Here is a 6148-nt window from a genome sequence, read left to right on the forward strand (position 1 = left end):
ATAACCTAACTCTGGTATTCATCAGAAGCAATCCATTCTTGACTGCTGGGACATAATAATTATCACCCTGTCAACTTTTATTAACAAAATAGGGAGTAGCTAAATGGCTAATATTGATGTGGCAACTGGAGTAGAAATATGTATTCATGATCATCTTAAATGGGTAAAGTATGATATCCAGAGAGGGTTGTTTTCAAAATCTTCATAGCAGATTGGCACATTAGAGTTGATAAGCATCATCATGTAATATCTAACAACAGGTTTTCCATTAATGTGTTGTTGTTGTTTATCTTTCCTATTTAGGCCAAGTTTAAAGGCTGCAGCTATAAATGCTTTTGTATCATGTCTTTTTAATACACACTAGGATATTGCAGACTGAATGTCATGTTTAGAGTTGTGGTATTATTTTAAGATTTGCTATAGAAGTTGCCAGACACTGTCTACAGAGGATTAAATAAAGAGATGATGTGTATTGTAGGTGCGTCATATTGTCCCCTCCCATTGGGTGTTCTGCCAATCACCAGGCAGCTGTTGAAACTTGCTCATGGGTGTTGACGAGTGTTAGTAACCGCAACAAAAACATCCTTACCGGAAATGCATACACACTAATACCATAATGAATTTAATGATTTAAAAATTCTAATATTCAAAAGTAGTTACGCCAAAAAATTTTAACACATGACAATATTTCCTTAAGCTTCCTGCCTTGACAGCAAACTTTGACTAAAAATAACTAAAGGTCTCCAGGCAAAATATACTAATATATAGGCCCACCACTATTTGACTTATGCTTAAGTAAATATATAGTTCATTGTAAAAATGAGAGAAAACCTATTCCAGAAAATAATTCCACTACAGAATAATCCTGCATGAGGATTTAATTTGTCATAGAGTGAGGGAGCAGCAACTTACTTGCTTCTACATATTCTACATACAATCATAAACACTTAATAAACATGCATACATTTGCATCAGATACTTAAGAGGTTTATGCGTTCACTCAGATGGAAAAACGATACCACCGGCATAATTTATTGGCTGAGGTTAGACATGTCACTGGGTCAGGTCAAGGTCTGGAAAGGTCTTATGAAGACCACAAAAACTGCCTCTTGCTGTTTTTGGATGCTGTCAGCCAGCAAAAACAGTATTAGTTAATAGCAGTAGGCTCTTTCAGAAAACAAATTATGCACCTTGCGACAGTGCAAAAAATGTTCAGAATTGATTTGAGGAATATGACATTCAACAGATGTGGTGTCAATGCTCTTATGGAGCCACTTTTGCCTTCTGTTCCTTTGAAACTATTTTGACAAGTTACAAAACAAAAAATTATTTACTGTTATAGTACACTGGATAGGATAATTCCCTGAGAAAGAAAGTCACGACAAAAGAACATCAGACATTAGCAGCCTGCTACGACTTTGAATCACCTGGGAATTTCTCAGAGTGCATCTTCTCATATGTACTAATATCAGTGATTCCAACTTTGGGCCTTGCAGTTTTATGACTCTGTGCCAGCTTTTGTGGCACAAGGACACCTTAAGAGGTCTTTTGGAGTTCATGCCTCAGTGGTTCAGAGCTGTTTTGTCAGCACAAAGGGGAGCTACATGGACTTTTTTAACAACTTTTTTTTTAACTCCAAGTAAAACACATCGCTATACAGTGCCTACCAAAATTTTTTATTGAATCCATATTAAATGAAAGGATGCCCCCCAGGTCATATATTAGATTTAACTTATTCTACATTATATAAAACTTCAGTAGCTGTTGAAAATATTCAGAATGAGAATCTCTGATTATATAAATTGTGTTTACAGTGTTTTGTTTTTTTCTCAAAAGTGTCAAAAAGAAAGCAAGGAGACATAAATAAATAAATGTATTTAGTTTTTCCCAGTGTTATATAGGCCATGCTTTGCAAGTGACCTATGGATTTCATTGCAGGCATAACATACTGTAAATGTATGTCAATAAGAAACTTGAACCAGCTTCTTTTAATATGAACATTTCTCATCTTGACACTTTAAATGAAAAAATTACAAAAATGCTTTCAGTCAAAGAGATGAAGAATAAAATCCACTGTGCTGATTCATGTGTCAAATAATCCATTGTATAAATCTATCACAAGCCATTATGATGCAGCAGTGTGATTTAGACAACTGAAGGTGTTTCTGTGCTAAACTGCAATGGAATGGACGGTGCCACAAAGGGAGAATTTTACATCAGAAAAAATGAAAGAAAGAAAAAAAAAAAACCTCAGCGCTGCAGTATGATTTTATTATTAGTATTGGTGACATGCCTGCAAACTGGTGCTTTACAGCAGTGTGCGTCTGTTTCTAATGGTCTGTCTGATAATTCACACTCCACTACTTTGTCTCCTTTCCACTCCATTTACCAAACATATCTACCTATTCTTTGATATTCCTGTCCTTCCTTTGAATCTCTTCTTGCATGCAACATTTTATCCTACTTTTAATCTTTTACATTTTATCTTGTAAACAAATAAATCAGTGTTGATCCATTTCTTGTCGTTGATTTGTCTTTTGAATGATTCATTGGTTTGTTAGCTTGCATGTTTTTGTGAACTGCAATAGACAGACTTCAAAGTTTTCTCCCAGTAAGCAGTCCAGTAAGCAGTATGGGTCAACAACTAGCCTTCATGTGACTAGTTTTACGTGGATAATTTTAATAGCGTTGGAACGTTTTGGAACTACAGGGAGTGCACCAGGAAAAGGTGCGATCTGGAAAGGTGATGGCCCCAATTCTTAAAAGAGGTAAGTGGCTGATGAGGTCTCTCCCTGTGTCAGATTCAATGCCCTGCCAGCTTTGCTACACCAAACCTAGGACTGTGGCCAGAGCAGCATGTAGTGTATGAATCAAAATACATTATTAATACCTTTTGTTGTGAGAGTACTTGTAAACATGAAAGGCTTTTCTGGTTTTGTCCAGTTTTGTGCTCTGACTGTGTGAATGTAGCTTTGTATCTGTCATTTTGATTCTCAATTTTTGGCACAGTTGAATACATTGAAAAAGTGAGATTGTATTTACAACTTTAAATGAAATGATCACACAAGTTTGTGTTGAGAAATGTATTAAGATTTAGCCTCACTTCAAACCACTTGCACGTTCAACCAGAGAAGAGGAAGAAGAAGCTAAACGTCTTACTTTAAATCCAAAATAATTGAATTCATGCCTTTTACACTTTCCCAACCCTAAAGTGGTGCTCATCTTGTCCCCGTCACAGACTCAACAACATGGTAAACCCCATTTTGGTTTAAGTATACTTTCAAAGTATTACTTTACTGAAAATATACTAAGAGACATTGACCAGGCATCTGCTCTTAGCAAACTCTTCATCGCATCCAGAGAACTTGAGTTCTGCACAGTACATAGCATTACCTCTACTTGACTGCCAGTGAGATGCGTACACTCAGTAAATTAGTGGTACGGGTTTTGTATGCAATTTTGATACCTATGAGTACTCAGCCTTTTATTGTTTAATCACTGTAATCTGTTTCTGTCATTCAGGCTGTAAATTTTTGTATCATTCTTGTAACTGTGTAAATTGTTAAATCTATGAGGATAGAGGTAGGTGCAGTTGTATGGCTCTAGTATTGTCCAGTTAACAGATGGTTGAGCAGACATAGAACACATGTATGAGAGATGATACTGTTTTCATACATGTTAATTAACAATTTAGCAGGAATGGGAAATGGGCACATATGGCATGTCACTGTTGCGAGTTGATGTTAATCTGTCAGGAAAGCACCGTGAGTTCAAGTAGGATCACAAGGATGTGTGATTAAGCATAAAGTTTAATCTAATCCAATTAGATATGAATTAGGTGTGCGTAAGTCAGCCCATATGGAAAAGATATATATAAATCTTATAAAGTTTGTATCTGTCTTGTGTGAAACTTGTATGAAAAGCATATAAGTGTGAAAACAGATATAAGATCCCTTGAAAAATTATATAATGAAACTTGTATGTTTTGGATACTTACTAAAACAATGTATGAAAGTAATGCGAAAGTGGCCACTTTCATGAGTAATCACACATAAGTTCTTACTATTTCTTTTCCATATGGGAGGCTGTGGCAATTATGTATTACATCTTTCTTAAAGGAATACACAATTGCCACAGCATGTACATTGTGTTTAAAGCTAATGTGTTTTTTGATCTTGTATGAGATCCCAGTGTATTATACTCCTAATTAACACAAATATCAAATCAGCCAGACGTGTTCAAGACTACCTGTTGAAGTTCAGCAGAATGTGGATGAAAGGTGATTTAAGTGACTTTGAATGTGTCATTGATGATGGTTCCAGACAGGGCAGTCTGAGTATTTCAGAAACTGCTGATCTACTGATTTTTCTGCACAAAAGAGAAAATATCCAGGCAGCGGCAGTTTTATAAGTAAAAATGTCTTGTAAACACTCTTTACACTACTCATCTCTGAATAGACACGCTGAACCTTGATGTGGATGGGCTACAGCTGTATACGACCACACTGGGTACCATCACTGTCAGGAGAAAAATGAGAACATTTTACATCGCACAATAGAACATTGGAATTATGTTTCCTGGTCTGATGATGCTTGATTTCCACTACAAGAATCAAATTGGTTCGGTTACAACCCAGTAAAAGCAAAGTGTATCTGGTCTAAGTAAGAGTATAGATTGATCTGGCATGGATAGGTGATATCAGGATTGTTTACCATATTTGTATTTGTAATCAAGTCAGTATGACCTTGTTCTTCAGAAAACATAAAACCAAACCTCTTGGAGTGTAGTTATATGTAGTTATTTAATTTATTCATATATGTCGTTCTTTATGCAACTTGGATGGATGTCATGCTCATTGATTTGGACTGAGTAGGCCACAGTCTTTTAGAACTAAAATTCTTTGAGGTCATCTGACTTGAGGCATGATCAGAGGCTCCTTTAGCATGACAGAGTTAGGTAGGGGTCGAGGTTAGTGTGACCTCTCTGGAATTCTCTGTTCATCATGTGTTTTGGCTGCTGAAGAAAGGTTTGGGATAACTGACATGTCTCTGTTTGCAGTCAAGGAACAATGTTAAAAACAAAAGGACAAAGTGTGTAAATCTTTTTTTTTTTCATTTCATTTCCTTCCTCTTTGTATTTCCTTGGTCACTATCTCATCCATGAACTTTAAAATCCTGCTCCCTCTTCCCTTGCCCATCTCTCCCTTTTGGTCGTGGTAATAAACCCATAGACGTTTCTGTCATGCAACACTTTTGGCACTCATAAAGGTGCCACCTGTTGCTAGTGCATACCAGGACACTTGATGATACTAGTTAGGATACTGCAAACTTGGCGATACTCATTTACTGCCCCCACCCAGTATCCTTTTAGGGTAGCATTAGTTGAGTCAGTGATGCAAGTACTCCACTGTGCAGATATTCACTCTGAGAAATAGTAAGGATATTGATCAGCAGTTTGATACCAATGCACTTTACATCATGCGCTTCATGTTAAAGACTGCAGTCAAAGATTAAAAATAGGGCATTGTCTTTCATTTTTGTAGCACATTCATTCCACATTGAAGAAGATACTGTGAAATGTAGAATAGAAGACAAGAAACATGAAAGGATTTTCTGTGTGCTATAATTCTTAATATGGCCTATCTTTATGTTGGCTTTATAAGAACCTCTAGCAGTTGAATGACTTATTATATAAGAAGCATTTTTAGTGCAACTACAGTGCACAAGTATGTAACTATCACTCATTTCTCTATGTTTTACTTCCAAAGCCAGATGTTCTTGTAATTTTTTTCAAAATCGCCTTGAGCAGTAATTCTCTGGGCTTTCTGAAGGACTTTCAAAGCAAACATAACAGACAACTTGGGAAAGAACCAGTTTTGAATTGTATTGTTAGGCACATTCTTACTGGCAGGGTGTCCCAAAAAATGCACAATTTGTTCCAATTTCTTTTGTTTAATCTATGAAAAATGCCAAGGATAACACAGTTTGACAGTCATAAAATAGTAATTTTGCAACAACAAAGGGGTTAGCAAAGAGCAATTAGCTGAAAAGTTGGCGTATCTTGGCTCCTACCTCAAAGCACACTTCACGCTCTCGATCTTGCATGCTGCACAATAATGTTTAATATTTAGTATTTTCTTTTTTCTTTT

This window comes from Astatotilapia calliptera, chromosome 5 (genome assembly GCF_964374335.1).
Source record: "Astatotilapia calliptera chromosome 5, fAstCal68.1, whole genome shotgun sequence".
NCBI classification, from domain to species: Eukaryota; Metazoa; Chordata; class Actinopteri; order Cichliformes; family Cichlidae; genus Astatotilapia; species Astatotilapia calliptera.